The sequence below is a fragment of the Arachis ipaensis genome, chromosome B8 (genome assembly GCF_059453495.1).
Source record: "Arachis ipaensis isolate K30076 ecotype BB chromosome B8, ASM5945349v1, whole genome shotgun sequence".
Taxonomy (NCBI): domain Eukaryota; kingdom Viridiplantae; phylum Streptophyta; class Magnoliopsida; order Fabales; family Fabaceae; genus Arachis; species Arachis ipaensis.
Genome location: NC_142443.1, coordinates 102,010,897 through 102,029,241, shown reverse-complemented (window position 1 = coordinate 102,029,241; position 18,345 = coordinate 102,010,897).

Here is an 18,345-nt window from a genome sequence, read left to right as displayed (position 1 = left end):
GCTCAATGGAAAGCTGACTCAAGAGGCAAGCCGGTTCAATTGAGAAGACCAGACCTTAAGCCTGTAGCTAGAGGATGGTTGGAGTTTATTCAACGCTCAATTATTCCTACTAGCAACCGGTCTGAAGTTACTGTAGACCGGGCCATCATGATCCATAGTATCATGATTGGGGAGGAAGTGGAAGTTCGTGAGATTATACCTCAAGAACTCTACAAGGTGGCTGACATGTCCTCCACTTTGGCAAGGTTAGCCTTTCCTCACCTCATTTGCCACCTCTGCAATTCGGCTGGAATTGACATATAGGGAGATATCCTCATTGATGAGGACAAGCCCATCACTAAGAAAAGGATGGAGCAAACAAGAGATCATGGACCTCAACAAGAGCATGAGAAAATTCCTCACCATGAAATCCCTGAGATGCCTCAAGGGATGCACTTCCCTCCACAAAACTATTGGGAGCAAATCAACACCTCCCTAGGAGAATTAAGTTCCAACATGGGACAACTAAGGATGGAACACCAAGAGCACTCCATCATTCTCCATGAGATTAGAGAATATCAAAGAGCTATGAGGGAGGAGCAACAAAGACAAGGAAGAGACATAGAGGAGCTCAAGAGCACCATTGGTTCTTCAAGAAGAGGAAGACGCCACCCTCACTAAGGTGGACCCGTTCCTTAATCTCCTTGTTCTTATTTTCCTGTTTTTTGGTTTTTGAGCCTTATGTTTTATTTATGTTTGTGTCTTTACTATATGATCATTAGTGTTTAAGTGTCTATGTCTTAAAGCTATGAATGTCCTATGAATCCATCACCTCTCTTAAATGAAAAATGTTTTAAAAACAAAAGAACAAGAAATACATGATTTCAAATTCATCTTTGAAATTAGTTTAATTATTTTGATGTGGTGGAAATACTTTTTGTTTTTCAGAATGAATGCTTGAACAGTGCATATTTTTGAATTTGTTGTTTATGAATGTTAAATATGTTGGCTCTTAAAAGAATGATGAAAAAGGAAAAATATTATTGATAATCTGAAAAATTATAAAATTGATTCTTGAAGTAAGAAAAAGCAGTGAATACAAAAGCTTGCAGAAAAAAAAAAAAGAAAAATGCGAAAAAAAAGAGAAAAAAAAGTCATTAGAAAAAGCAAGCAAAAAAAGCCAAAAGCTCTTTAAACCAAAAGGCAAGAGCAAAAAGCTAGTAACCCTTTAAACCAAAAGGCAAGGGTAAAAAAGGATCCAAGGCTTTGAGCATTAATGGATAGGAGGGCCTAAAGCAATAAAATCCTGGCCTAAGCGGCTAAACCAAGCTGTCCCTAACCATGTGCTTGTGGCGTGAAGGTGTCAAGTGAAAACTTGAGACTAAGCGGTTAAAGTCGAGGTCTAAACCAAAAAAAGAGTGTGCTTAAGAACCCTGGACACCTCTAACTGGGGACTCTAGAAAAGCTGAGTCACAATCTGAAAAGGTTCACCTAATTATGTGTCTGTGGCATTTATATATCCGGTGGTAATACTGGAAAACAAAGTACTTAGGGCCACGGCCAAGACTCATAAAGTAGCTGTGTTCAAGAATCAACATACTGAACTAGGAGAATCAAAAACACTATCTGAATTCTGAGTTCCTATAGATGTCAATCATTCTGAACTTCAAAAGATAAAGTGAGATGCCAAAACTGTTTAGAGGCAAAAAGCTACTAGTCCCGCTCATTTAATTGGAGCTACGTTTCGTTGATATTTTGGAGTTTATAGTATATTATCTTCTTTTTATCCTATTTGATTTTCAGTTACTTGGGGACAACTAACAATTTAAGTTTGGTGTTGTGATGAGCGGATGATTTATACGCTTTTTGGTATTGTTTTTATATAGTTTTTAGTATGATTTAGTTAGTTTTTAGTATATTTTTATTAGTTTTTAAATAAAAATCACATTTCTGGACTTTACTATGAGTTTGTGTGTTTTTCTGTGATTTCAGGTATTTTCTGGCTAAAATTGAGGAACTTGAGCAAAAATCAGATTCAGAGGCTGAAGAAGGACTGCAGATGCTGTTGGATTTTGACCTCCCTGCACTCAAAGTGGATTTTCTGGAGCTACAGGAGTCCAAATGGCGCGCTCTCAATTGCGTTGGAAATTAGACATCCAGGGCTTTCCAGCAATATATAATAGTCCATACTTTGCTCGAGTTTAGACGATGCAAACTGGCGTTCAATGCCAACTCTCTGCCCTATTCTGGAGTTAAACGCCAGAAACAGGTTGCAAATCAGAGTTAAACGCCCGAAACAAGCTACAACCTGGCGTTTAACTCCAAAAAGAGTCTCTACACATAAAAGCTCAATGCTCAGTCCAAGCACACACCAAGTGGGCCCGGAAGTGGATTTCTGCATTATTTACTCATTTCTGTAAACCCTAGTTACTAGTTTAGTATAAAAACTACTTTTAGTGATTTATTTCACATCTCTGGAACACATTATGTAACTTTTACGTTCTGAGACCTCCATAGGAGGTTGGCCACTTGGCCATGTCTACCCTATTTTCACTTATGTATTTTCAACGGTAGAGTTTCTACACACCATAGATTAAGGTGTGGAGCTCTGCTGTTCCTCATGAATTAATGCAAAGTACTATTATTTTTCTATTCAACTCAAGCCTATTTCTTCTCTAAGATATTCATTCGCACACAAGAACATGATGAATGTGATGATTATGTGACGCTCATCACAATTCTCACTTATGAACGCGTGCCTGACAAACACTTCCGTTCTACATGCAAACAAGCTTGAATGCGTATCCCTTAGCCTCCTGATCTACGATCAAAGTCTTCGTGGTATAGGCTAGAATTATTGGCGGCCATTCTTGATATCCAGAAAGTCTAAACCTTGTCTGTGGTATTCCGAGTAGGATCTGAGAAAGGATGGCTGTGACGAGCTTCAAACTCGCGAGTGCTGGGTGTAGTGACAGACGCAAAATGATTACTGAATCCTATTCCAGCATGATCGAGAACCGACAAATGATTATCCGTGCAGTGACAGCGTATTTTGGACTATTTTCACTGAGATGACGGAAAGTAGCCATTGACAACGGTGATGCCCAATATACAGCTTGCCATGGAAAGGAGTATGAGTGATTGGATGAAAGCAGTAGGAAAGCAGAGGTTCAGAAGGAATAAAAGCATCTCCATACGCTTATCTGAAATTCTCACCAATGAATTACATAAGTATTTCTATCATAGTTTATATTTTAATTATATTTTAATTATTAAAACTCTATAACCATTTGAATCCGCCTGACTGAGATTTACAAGATGACCATAGCTTGCTTCAAGCCGACAATCTCCATGGGATCCCTTACTCACGTAAGGTTTATTACTTGGATGACCCAGTGCACTTGCTAGTTAGTTGTGCGAAGTTGTGACAAAGAACTAAGATTATGAACATGCGTATTAAGTTTTCAGCACCGTTACCAAGGAATGAACTATCACGATTTTGTGCACCAAGGTGTGTAAAAGTCATAAGGAAAATATGAACAAAACCTACTAACAAAAGCAAACAAGCAACCAAAAAGTGCTATTTACACTATTAACATATGCACAACAACCTAAAATATGACACCAATTGCATTGTCCCCAGCAACGACGCCAAAAAATTGATGTGGAAAGTAAACGTTGGTCTAGAATTTCACAGAATACAATCTCGTTGTAAGCATAGTCTAAACCAACAATTAACTCCCAATCAAAGTTTAATTTTGCTTGTCACAACACAAACCAATAAAAACCGGAAGTTTGAAGTCCCGGGTCGTCTCCCTCGGACAATGTAATTAAGATGTCACACTCTTGGTTGTGAGAAAAAAATGGGGTTTTCAATCAAGGAACGAAAGATTAAAATAACTAAGAAATTATCAAAAAGGAATTTAATGCAATTAAAAAGGAAACAAGATCAACACTTAGTGAAAATGTTATAATTGCATAAAAGAGCCTTGACTTGGAAATGAGAATTAAGGAATCCTATCATCACCATAACCACAAATATGATAATTATGATGAGTCAATCTCGCTTTGTCAACCCCTAGCATCGAGGAGTAAGTCAAACAAGCATAATTGACGTTAATCCATAAGTCCTAGCTAACTTACTAATTACTTAGTAAAAAGCTAGCATCAATGGAAACAAGAGCCAACTAACTACCCAAGAAATACCACTAAATGTCGAATGTTATGATTCTAGTATCCTAGGAACTCATTTCCCAAGTCAAGGTGTGAAAATCTACTCAAAATTACCAAGTGACAATTTCACAAAAACTTGATGGGCATAAAACCAAAATATGGGAATTTGTAAAAGAAAATGAAAACTATAACCAAACTATTCACAATATCAACCATAAACATTCAATCAAGCATATATAAAGCATAAAACATTAAATTCATCAACCCAAACTTCAAGAAACCAAAATTACATATATTAACAAGTGACTTGAACTATGAACAAAATGTAGTAAAAGTAGGAAAATTAAAGAGAATATTTAAGAGTACTTACAATAAAGATGAGCAAATCCAAGATTAAAACTTAACTATAAAATGCTACAATGAAAATTAAGTAAAAACCCTAAGAGAGAATTTTTCTAACTACTCTACTCCTACTCCTAATGCATTTTTCTATCTAAGTGAGCTCTCCCTTTGATGTGTGGTGACGTCCCCTTCATATAGCACTTCATGTAGCTTCAGAAACTCCAAGGATTGGGCCAAGAGGCCCCCAAAATCGCGAGCCACGTGCTTCATTAATGAGGTCACGCGCAGGGACTTGTGCGTACGCACAGATGTATGCGTACACACACTTGCTGTTTTCACCACTTATGCGTACGCACAGGAGGTTGTGTGAACGCACACTTCAGTTTGTGCTTCTCCTTTATTTTTTTTATGTGTTCTACCTTTTTGCATGCTTCCTTCCACTTTTGCCTAGCCATTCATGCCTCTAGGACCTGAAATCACTCAACAAACATATCACGGCATCGAATGGAATAAAAGTGGAATTAAATTGCTCAATTTAAGCTCAAAAATGCATGTTTTCACATTTGGGTTTAATTTAGTGATAAAACACAAAAATATGCTATTTTGGTGATTAAGTGTGAGTTTATGTGATGAAATCCATCCAATTCAAGTAAAAAATTATCGTCAAATATGGACTCATCAATGGATTTATGTTAAAATGGTTTGACTCAGACTAAGAGATAGAGTAATTGTCTAGTGTTTGAAATAGCTAAGAGGGACTTGAGATTTAAATTGAATTAGATGGCTCATATACAGGATAAGAAAATTTGTAGTCGTTGAAAATGAACTAGACAAAGTTAAGAGTGAAACAAACGGATATAACTTAGGCTTGAATTTGATTAAGTTTATGATCTTGTACCTGAGACTAGAAAATGTGAATTGAATTAGTGTTTGAATTCATGTTGGGAGAATAGCAAGATGAATGGTATGAGGTTGGTTAAATCTGAGAGAGTGAATTTTTGAGGACAAAAATTTTTGTTAGGGGGATAGGATGTAAAACCCGCAAAATTAGTAAATAATTAGCTAATAAATTAATTATTAATTTAAAATTAAAAAAATTAAAAATTTTATAGTTTAATGAGGTAGACTTAATTAAAACATGAATTTTGACATTAATTTTAAAGGTTTTAGCCCAAGATTGGGCCGAATTGGCCAAATCGGATGAACCAAGCCCAAACCGGGCCTGTGAGCCCAACCTACTCACTTAAATAAATGAGCTCAGCTCATCTCTCTCCATTTGCATGCTGGAAACGCTGAAGCTCAGCTTTGGGAAGGGAAGAACACCTTCCAAAACCTAAACCCACACACTTAGATAATGAAATTCACATAACTTTTCACTCCAAGCTCCGATCGCCGTACCGTTTACGGTCATGCGACCGTAGCATCAAGCTCTACAAATCCCAAAACTTTGTAAGGTAAGAAAAATACTTCTGTATTTCAGTTTTCTTCTCTCTAAATTTCGAATTTAATGAGTAATTATATTGAAAGTTGTTTAATTTCGGTGTTTAGGTTCGAATTAGCTTACAGATTTTGTTGGGTGTGGCTCACTTGAGCTATGGACAAGGTAAGAACCCTAACCTTCTTGTGAAATTATTGAGATTTTGAGTTTAGGGATGAACTATAGTGATAAATGTGGTTTAGATTGAATATTGTTGGTGAAAAATCAATTGAAGGTCAAAACTTGTGATATTGGAGCTTATTTGAGGAAGTTGAAGCTTGAGATCATTTTGAGGTGTTCTAGGTTTATCGGAAAATCGGCCAAAGTATGGTTTCGATTTCTCGTATCTAAAATATAATGTGTCATGAAAACTTAGGCTAGTTGACCGTAGGATAAGGTTGAATTAATTGTGATGTTGATGATTATGTATGAAGTTGTTTGGATATGAATTATTGTGGGAAGTGATTATAATTGTGAATTGGTGTGTTGGGGAATAATTGACAGGTGTTGATTTGATTGGAAAACGTATGAGTACTTGTTGTTAGTGTTGTTGAGTTGAGTGATTGGATTGTATGTGAATGATTGATGATAATTGTGTCGAGTGAGGAAGTTGATGAGACTATGTGGTGTTTGATAATGATATGAATAATATTTGATGACTATGATGAAAATGGAATGTTAAATGATGATTTTAATGATGATAGATAAGGTGATGTGAATGAATATGTATGAGGTGGTATATTGATGCATTTGTTTCGATAGTTGAGAAATTCATATATGAGATTATTTAGAATTGAGGTATGATTGGTTATGGTAGGATGCAGGCTGTGCTGCTGTGTTATAGTATGAGTTGGTGTTGATTATGAGTATAGAAAGTTGGTATTGAATGGTGAATTGATGAAAATTTAGGTTGGAGTATTTTTGTGAAAATTTAATTTTCGGCCAAATTTTGGCGAGCCATAACTTGTCTTCCAGACCCCCATATTCTTTCAAATTTATTTCATATAAAAATTGGGTCCGTGAAGTTCATGCCGTTCGAGGAACAGATGAAAAATGTTTTAAATCGAAAAAGTTATGCGCTTCAGAAGTTCAGAATACAAAACTGAAATTCTGCAGCATTCAACATTTTGGCCACTCTACATATCTTGCGTATGCAGCTACTGCACGCGACACGACCAACCCTTTCGGGTTGAGCATCTCGTGTACGTGAGCAGAGTGCTGCGTACGCGAGCAAGAAAAACACGCCCACGCATACGCGTGACCCCAGAAATCAGCAAAGTGAGTTTTGTGTTTTAAAATGTAATTGTGAACCTCTAAATCTCTATTTTTACTCTTTTACCCCCTAAACCTTAGTTGTATGTAGAGTGGTGAGAAGAAGGTAAGGAGGACCAGTAACTTGGAGATGAAGAAAGTTTGAAAAATGAATGAATGAATGTAAGGGAAAATGAAAGAAGAATTATTACTGAAATCTAATTGATGATTAAATAATTATGATTAATTGAGGAAGCTTGAAAATGTGGCGAGTATGCCAGAGATGCATATATGATTAATGAATGTATGTGGTAAATTAACCATGATGGAAAATGTTGAATGTCAGTATGGTTGTAATTTTATCTCTCTGGTTGTAAGGGTTACAGGGCAGCGATACCCTGTAATGGTGACAGGACACAGATACCCTCTAATGGTGACAGGGCACAGATACCCTCTAATGGTGACAGAGCACATAATTCTTCTAACGGCGACATGGCACGTATTCCCTCTAATGATATTAATGTGCAACAGAGAGACAGTATCCGGGTTAGCTACCGGACATGTCGGGTTTGTCTTGATAATCGACAGATGAGACTCATCAGCCATAGGATAGGCATGCATCAAATGCATCTATGTGTTTGTTTGGTATGCTTTGTTTGGAATGCCTAACTAATTGCATAAACTACTTGCTACCTGTTTATTTGCTGTATTTGAATTCTAATTGTGATTTTCTTGCATGTAATAATTGTGCTTGAAACAAATGATTCTTGTGGCGGTTGGGAGGTACAGAGGAGTTGGAAAGGGGAGTACTAGATAGTCTGAAGATCCTTAGTTAGTTGCCTGATTCATTTACGGTTTAATTTCATGTCGGAAGTTCTAGGATTGCTTTCGGCTTTCCTGGGACATTATATGTTAGCTATGTGGGCACTATTACCATAATGAGAACCTCTGGTTCTTACCCCATACATATTTTGTGGTTTTCAAATGTAGGATGTGAGGCACCTCGCTGAGGTATGCTGGAAGCTTCTGATAGCAAAGATCTCTGTCTTTTGGGGCTTTACTTTTGGCTATATGTATTTATATAGATGCTTATTATATCTACTGCTTATGTATATGATATATTATCTCCTCTTAGAGGTTATTTTAGAGAAATAGTTCCGTAAACTTTGTATTTTGGTGTCTTTTGGGTTCTCATATATATATATATATACTTATGTGCTCTGGCCGGTTTCTCTACTGCTTATGTATATGATATATTATCTCCTCTTAGAGGTTATTTTAGAGAAATAGTTTCGTAAACTTTGTATTTTGGTGTCTTTCGAGTTCTCATATATATATATATATATATATATATATATATATATATTTTTGTTTAATACTTTTGTTTTTAACTTTTCTTCAATGGCTCCTAGATATAAATTTTCTTCGACTATACTATATATATAATTTTACTTTTAGAGGTCATAATACCTCACCACCTCTGTCTTATGACTGAAGCATAAGATTCTATGTGGTAGGGTGTTATAGTGGGTGACAGTGGAACTCATCATATGCTAGACGAAGCTCCTTTGCTGGCCATGGAACACTGCACAATACCTCTCTCAATCTCTCATAAAAACTGCATCAATAGTGTTGTAATGGTGATTGCTCTCAATTTGAAGAGTTAAGGTACATACCAAGATGACGCCGTCTTATCACCCAGGGATGTATTTATCCCAAACTCATTTCCCAGCTTTACACCTATGAACTATTACAGATAGGTTCTACTGTCAATACCATGTAAACTGACTCTATTACGTTTGGGCAAGCAGATTGTATAAGAGGCCCATATGTCATGCATTTTGAATGGTAAAGAGTGGTTTTGTAATTTCTAATATTGAGGGACGAAATTGTCTTCGAATTAAAAGTTTGGAGACCTATATGACCTTTCTCCTTACCTTTTTTTTTCTCTTAAACTATTCTGAAAATTTGTTTTTCCTTGCACTATATATTTTTTAAAAATGATTTATTCCAGCAAAAATATTATAATTTAATTTTTAATACAGTATGAGTGTGATGAAGGGCCAAACGTCGGTCTAGAATTTTTACAAAAAGAATTGCTTCGTCAATAGTATATTTCAAAACCAACAATTGACTCTCACTCAAAGTTTAAAAGATTTTCACAATACAAACTAAAATAACCTAGAGTAGAATCATGGGTTGTTATTCCTAGAATTTGCAATTGAATGCTCAATTATTGGTTATGGGAAAATTGGGGGTTTTGGTCACAATAACTTAAATGTAAATAGCAAGAAATTAAAGAAACAAAAGAAATTAAACTAAGGTAATTAAAAAAATCAACTAAGAAAGTTCTTGGCAAGGGTTGATGGTTAAGGATCACTATCCTTGTTACTAACCACAACATGATAATTATAAAGAGCAAACCTACTTTGTCATCTCCAATATCGGAGGAAAGTCAAATGAGCTTAATTAATCCTAATCCATAAGTCCTAATCAACTTACTAATTGCAAAAGATTAGTGTCAATAGAAACAAGACTAATTAAGATCTCTAAATTATCAATCAACTTGGACATTAGTAACTCAAGGTTACCCAAGTTACCAACCCATGCCAAGAATGCAAAAATCTACTCTAAAACTAAAAGGAGTATTTCATCAAACACCTAGAATACAATAAGAGCAAACATCATAAAATGCAAGAATTAATAAAAACCATAACTAACCAAAGCAAGAAATCAATAATAGCAACTAAAACAAATATCAAATAGACATAAAAACATAAAATTGCATTAAAAATTTGAAATTAACAAGAGAGTTCATGAACTAAAATTGACAAAATAAAGGAATTAACAAGAGAAACTAAATAAAATAGGATACTAGAACAATAAAAAGTAAAGGAAACCAAATTAAAACAAGATTCAATCCTAAAATTAAGAAGAAATTCAACTAAGAAACCAAAATTCTAGAGAGAAGTTGGAACTTCTCTTTCTAGAATTCTAAACTAAAGCCTCATCCTAAACTACTCTATCACTCCTTGGTTCATCCTCCCTTGGTTTTGGCTTCAAATGCTTCAGAAATGAGTTGGATTGGGCCCAAAATTAGCCTGAAATCGCGACCTTTGTGTTTACTTAAGTAAATCACGTGTTGGCAGTCATGCTTACGCAACAACTGCGCGCGAAATATAAGTCAAGTGTACGCATGAGGCATGTATACGCACGATTGCGCAGATTTTTAAAATTTTATTTCTTCATGAATTCGCCAATTTTACATGTTTTTTTTTCATTTCTTCAAGTCATTTTTGCCTTCAAAACCTTAAATCACTCAAAAAAATATATTAAGGCATCAAATCGGAGAAACGTAAATTAAAATTAGCAATTTTAAGCATAAAAAATATATTTTTTATAATTAAGCACAATTAAAAAGAGATTCACAAAAACATATAATTTCAAAAAATAAGTGCACAATAAATTAATAAAATCTACTTTTTTTAACAAAAAATAATCGTAAAATATGAATTTATCATAGTGTAAAAAATTTGTGCAAATATTTAATTATTATTGTCATCTCATAATAGCAGCTAATTTTTATATTTGCTAGTGTAAAACTTCGCCCGGACTGGACAATGATTTGATATTACATGTTACTATCCACTGGTTCTATTTAAAAGATACCAAGTAAATTATACAATTTTCTCATATTTTTCAAAATAATTTACTATGTACAACTATTGATTGGTAGATATAGTGTGTGCATTAAGAATGTATAGGAAGAGTTTTTGGTGTATGATGTTCTTTAATGAAACTTCAATGGGTATAACTATAATCAGTTCAACTATTTTGTGTGTATTAGATGCGTCACTTTTTATGAATTATTAAATTTTATTAAACAAAAATAAAAAAATATTATAAAAGAGGAGTATTGATAGACTTTATAAATATAGAATATATTATATATACAAACATAAATACATTTTAATATAGAATATTTTAAAAATAGCAAGTATAATCTTTACTTTAAAATAAATATAAAATATATAAATATATACAAAAATAGTTTTTATTTATTAAGATTAATTATTATACTGTAATATTTTTAATTACATAATATAAAAAATTAAATTATTTTATATTATTTAAAAATAATTAAATTATTTTATATTATTTTAAAATAATTAGATTATTCATTAAAAATATTTTTTAATAGTTAATTTTATTAAAAATATATTATTATATAACATAATTTTTTTATTCAAATATTCATATTTTATTCAAAATACTATATATAATATTATTTTAACAAAATTAATTATTATATAATAATATATTTTCTAATGTCACTGGATAATTTTAAAAAAAAAAAACAAAGAGGCCATTTTTTACACTATCTATACTAAATTGCTTCACCACACCACAATTTTATATATACATTTGAAATCATGGAGCTTTCTATGGTGGTAAAAGTATCTTCATGATCTTAAAAGACCAAGAGACATAATAAAATAGGAAATCATTTTAGGGTTCTTTCGTAAATATGGGTTCTCATCACAAGAACCAATTCAGTCACCAAAGATGCACTCGGCCACCTGTGCTTCAACGCGTCAATGACGGCTGTGTTGTTGGCAAAAATTTTTCCGTCGACGACCTTCTAAACTTTTTCGAATTCCAACAAAAAAAAAGAGTACTTCGAAAAATTCTTCACAGGACCGTACTGAAGATGACGCCAACTCCAACTCCTTCGCTGCCACTGTGGACTCCAACTCCACTTTTGCCGGCAAATTGTCTTTTGCTTTGTCCATCAAAAATAATTTTTTTTCTCCTCTTCTTTTAGTTACTCTTTGCTCAACAACATTCTCTGCTCTTCCTTCCTCTACCTCAAGTGGACAACGAGCAAGTTGAAATATCAACTTTCAATTGTAATTCTAAAACTGAGATTGAGATTTTGAATTGAATAGATCTCTAACAATGAATTTGTTGAAATTTTTTCAGTAGATTTCATTCATTTTTTTCTTTCAGATAATAATAATAATAATAATAATAATAATAATAATAATAATAATAATAATAATAATAATAATTCAATTCCATTAAACAGGTTTTGAAAATTATAAATAAAAAAATGGAAGAGAGCATAAATGTGGTAACTTGTAATACAGCATAGGTATATTTATACATTAAATTTATTTATTTTTCATAGCATAAGCCTAATTGTGTATCTGTCATTGTTGGTGAGCACATGAGAAAAAAGCGTCATGGAGAGCGTGAAAATTGAAAAGTAGGTTTAATCATTCAGAATATAAAGAATGAACACTTGGGTAGGGTTTAGAATTGGAGCATGACTTTAATTTGGCCTTTTTATGAACTATAAAATAAATTATAAAAATTGGGTAAACAATGAATTTCAGCCACGCAAATAGAATATTTTAAATTGGTCTTTCAAACTCTACAATATACTTTTTTCGCCAAAGACAATTCCTTAAAGTCATAGTATTGGCTCCTTCAACAATTTGGCACCTTCAAAGTTTATAATCTGCTCTCTCTCTCTCTTTGTTCCATGTTTTTGTAATAATTGGCACCACAACTACTACCATGTTGTTAGAAAAAGAAAATCTATATCCTTTGATATTAATATATTTTTTAAAATATTATATATAATATATAAAAATATTGATTTTTTTATTTTCCACACTTTGAAACAAATATTTTTTAATTTTTATTTATATTCTTAAAAAATAAAAATAAAAAATAAACAACATTATCTTTTTAAATATAAATAAAAATTTATTTTAAAGATTACATATAGAATGCACTTACAGTTAACAACTTATATTAATGAGTAAAATATCGTTTTTGTCCCTAACGTTTGGAATAAGTTCTAAAGTTGTCCCTAACGTTTCAATCGTCCTATTTAAGTCCCTAACGTTTTAAAATTGACTCAATGTTGTTCTGCCGTTAGGGATCCGTCAACAGAATTAGCGGCGGGACAAAATTGAGACGATTTTCAAATATTATGGACTTAAATAGGACGAAAACGTTGGAGACAAAAATGATAAATAGAAATAAATTTTAATTTTATCCTTTAATAATATTATTTTTTTATTGTACATAATATTCAATTATTTTTTAATCACATCTAAGTAAATTACAGCTAATCACATTATTTTTATTCTAAATAAATTAATTTTTTATAATTTTATTTTTAAAATAATATAATTTTTTTTATAAATAAATAAATTTTACATTTTTATTCTAAATAATGTAATTTACGTAAAAATTCCATAAAAATAATAATGATTTACGTTGGCTTCAAAATTAAAGTTCAATTTAATTATTAGATGGAAGTTCGTTTCTTCAATCTGCCATCGGAAGTGTGTTCAAGTTAAGAGTGAGACATAGAAAAGGTTGAAGATAGTAGGGTTCATTTTGGAATTTAACATATTTTTTAAATTGAGTCAATAAAAAAATATAATAATTGGATATTTTTATCAAGCATAATTTATTTTTTGGTTGCACGGTATTTTTTATGCAACGCGTTCTATGGCTCGAGTACAGTGTCAAATGAGCAAGAGCCGTTGTATCGGTGTCTGGATGTAGTGTTAAATGAGCAAGAGTTCCCACGTTAACGAGGGTAAATAAGCTAGTTCACAAAGCAAAAAGTAAAGGTCGAAGCGACAGAATGTTGAGATTTAGAACATGGAACATAGGCACTCTGATAAACCCCAATTTTGTGGTTTATCTTGTGCTTTATTTGGGGGATTTTATCAACTTTTTCCACATTTATTCAATGAAATAGCATGGTTTTGTAATTTTCCTTAAATTTGTGCTTAAGTGTGAAAATATGCTTTTTAGGCCTTAAATTTGCCAATTTTAATTCATTTTAATTCCATTCGATGCCTTGATATGTTTGTTGAGTAATTTCAGGTTGAAAAGACTAGGAATGGATCAAAGGGGTGAAGAGAAAAGCATGCAAAGTGGAGAAATCATGGAATTCAAGGATTTGGAGTGCATCCATCGATGCGTACGCGTGCCAGACGCGCACGCGTGGATATGGAGTCGCATGGTGACGCGTACGCGTGACATGACGCGTACGCGTCGATGCTCGCACGTGACATCATTTAAGTGAAAACGTCGGGGGCGATTTCTGAGCTTCTCAGGCCCAAATCCAATTGATTCCAAGGACTATTTCATGCAGAATTGAAGATTGGACAAAGGGGGAGCACTTAGAATAGTTATGATGAGCCTTTAGTTAGTTTTCTAGAGAGAAAAGCTCCCTCTTCTCTCTAGAATTAGGTTAGGTTTAGGTTAAATTCTCTTAGATCTAGGGTTAATTTCTTACTTTCATCTTGTTTTCTTTATAATTTCTTATTCTATTGTCTTGATTTCCCTATGTTTTCTTGTTAATTTCTCATTTTGGTTACTCTCTATGTTATGAATAATCTTGTCAATTTCAATTTCCTTTAATGCAATTTGAGGTATTTCATGTTAATTTTGCTTTCCTTAGTTGTTATTTTTGATTCCTTGTATTGGGTAGTTGTATATTTTACTATTTCTTGTAATTTATAATGCTTTTCTTTTATGCCTTCCAAGTGTTTGACAAATTGCTTGGTAGGATGTTAGAGTAGCTTTTTGAGTATTCTTGGCTTGGAAAGAGAAATTGGGCAATCTTGAGTCATTAATACCAAATTTAGATTGGTGATCTAGAGTTGTTAGTTAATATTATTTCCATTGACTCTCATCTCTTGCTAATTCAATTAGTAAGTTGATTAGGACTTTTGGATTGAGATTAACTAGTCTTATTTGACTTTCTCCCTATGTGAAGATAACATCATACTTTCTTCCATTGTTAGAGATGACGAAATAAGATAAATTCTTATTAATTATTGTTATGATTAGTGACTAGGATAGAAAGCCTATATTCTCAATCCTTGTCATGAATGTCTCTCTTTATTGATTGCTTTCTTTCATTGCTTGCTTGGTTTATTTTCTTGCTCCTTTTACCAAATCAAACCCCTTTTGTGATATCATAACCAATGATACGCATACCTCACTGCAACTCCTTGAGAAGACGACCCGAGGTTTAAATACTTCGGTTATATTTTTATTCGGGTTTGTACTTGTGACAACCAAAATTAGATTTGATTGAGAGTTATTAGTTGGTTTGGAACTATGCTTACAACAAATTTCCTTTTCTATTAAGAAAAATTCTAGACCGACAATAATTTTTCTATCAAATTTATGGCGCCGTTGCCGTGGAGTTGCAATGTGTGCTTGTTATTAGTTATTGTACATATGTTAATATTGTAAATATTTGGGTTTTTGGTTGGTTTGTTAGTTGTAGGACTTTGTCTTTCTTTGTTTCCTATTAGTTTCGTTTTTATTTTCTATTTTCACTATGAATTCTCACCCCTTTGGCTATGAGTTTGGTTCAAATTATGTTGTAGGGAATGGATGCTATAACGACAACATGCATCAAGGATGGAACGATCAAAGATGGGAGAGGCCTCAAGGAATTGATCACTCCTCTTGGCAACAACCTCCTCCGATTTCTTATAGGTATAACTCCACCCATAATGCATATCAATCTAATGGATGTGGTGATCCTCATTGTGGTTGTTAAAAACCATCACCATATGCCTATGAACTACCCCCTCAACCTAGTTTTGAACCACCATACTCACAAGTCCCTTACCACCAACCACCTCCATATGACCACAATTCTTATCTACCATACCAACAACCATATGAGCCATGTTTAGAGCCACCACATTTCCAACAAAATTACTCCCAAGAACCGCTAGATTTCCCCACCTCAGAATTTTCACCAATATGAACTACCTTCCAATTATGAGCCATTTTTCCTAAACAATGGACCCTATCTTACACCACCTACAATGGATGAGTCTCTCCAACCCCTAATGCTAGAGCAACAAGAACTTCAAGCTCGGTGTTTGAAGCAAGACGAAGAGTTCAAGGAGATAGAAGCCAAGATTACTATTGTGATGGAAGCTGTTCATAACATGGTCTCCTCCCGACTAAGCCTATGCGATCAAGGCACACCCATTGTCGAATGTGGAGAAGCAACCAATGAGCATAGTGAGAGAGTGAGTTTGGTGCTTCAAGGGGAAGAAGAGGAGTTAAAACATGATTTGCATCAAGAGGAGGAAGTTGAGATTATTGATGTTAAGGAAGTGGATAATGAGTTGAGGGAAATTGATCAAGAAGTAGATTCCATCATTAGTGATTTTTTGTCCACACTAATTAATCCCCTTGATGATTTTATTGAGCCTTCTTCCATTAGAGTAGAAGGCGATGTTAAGGAGGATGTGCAACCTCCAAGGCAAATGTTAAGTAATGAAGGATTGGAAGAAGTTGAGAAAATGACAAGTCTTGCTATTAAGATCATTCCGCACCAACCGATGAGTTATTGAAGGGCGTTGAATCGCCCTCATTGTGTTGCGAATTTGATGTTGAGGAGACTAATGCACAACTTCCGACACATGACTGGAGCAATGAGAGATGTGAAAAAGAAGTTGGTGAACAAGGAATTGAAATTGAAGATGCTTGTCAAGAGGTGGAGGAATTCAAAGAAGAGCACAAGGGAGAAGACCTTGCATCGTCCAAGTGTGGGAAAGTTACCCTTCCTAAGTCACCATCATCCTTTACACCATTCAAGTGGGTAAATCTCCTATCTCTAAGCTTTATAATTCCACTTGAATATGGGTTGCTTAAAACGGATGGTCAACTTAGAGCTCTTTGTGGATTGAGGAGTAAAAGAAAGTCGTGTAGTGGTTGGCAAAATGACGTTAAGCTCATTAAGTTTGAACCCCCAAGGCTTAGGCCCCAAGGTTGGAGGATTCTTAAATTGAATGGGTCCAGGAGGATTTTTCGGTGTCTACTTGAGAATTCGGATCACTTGCCACCCGTGTGGAATTGTCTTGATCAACTTGAAGATGCGGGTAGAAACAAGATATGGGATCCGGGAATATGTGAAAATCAACTTCGGGAGCCCTTAGCTTGTGTAGAACTTCATCAAAGCTTAGTGCTATTGATTGTGAATTTTGGAGCCTATTGGAAATCCAAGCACTGGTGGAAGTTCGAGGATGAATTCAAGCACAAGCCACCTTGACAAGAAGCCTCCCAAGTTGTCCAACTTAAGGACTTTAAATAAAAGTGCTAGATGGGAGATACCCCACCATAGTAACCTCTTTCCATTCTCTTGTAGATATAATCAATGAATGATTTGAGTTATCATTGTAAGTAGTTTTCCTTAATTTCTATGCTCTTTACATTGCTTTGATTGATAGGTTGTTTATTAGATTTATGTTTTGATTAGAATAGTGTTGTTGAATTGTGTTTTGCTTGAAGTGTGAGTTGTATTTGTGGTGTACGTGGAAATTTTCAAAAAAAAACTAAAAACTGTGTTGTTATATTCGAATTCTAGTGCTTTAGAATGTTTACAGTCTTGTTCTTTTACTCTTTTGTATGTTTTGTATGGTTGTTAGGTTGTTTGCTGGTTCTATGTTTTGATTAAGGATGATTCTTTGAATTTGAGTTTTTGCTTGAGTTTCAAGTTTTCTCAAATTTTGTGAAAAATCCTCAAAAACTCAAAAATCTTGTTAATCTGTATTTTGGTTGGTTTAAAGTTGTATATAGTGTATGGAGAATTTCATTTTTTTAAGCCCTGTTTTCAAAAAAAAAAAAGAGAAGGGGCAGGCATGCTTACGCGTGCCCGACGTGTACGCGTCGATGTGCTAACATAGCCCCATACATTTTTTAGAGACTTGTGCCAAAGTGGTGCTGGAACTGTGCCTTTAGCACAACTCCATGTCATGCGTACGCGTCGACTTACACTCTCTCCATGCACACGTAAGTGTCTATGATGCATACGCGTCGATTCTTCTTTTGCACATCTATGCTTACGCGGGATTAACGCTCATGCGTCGATTCTTTCTTCTGCCCACCCACGCGCACGCGTCAGTGACGCGTACGCGTGGACTCGAAATCGTTAACACCCCTGACGTGCAAGCCCTAGCCAGACGCATCCCTTTCCCCTCTCAACGTTCCATCTTTTCTTCTCCCTCCAAACTCAGAACCACCATAACCACTCCCAAGTTTCTTCAACCGCCACT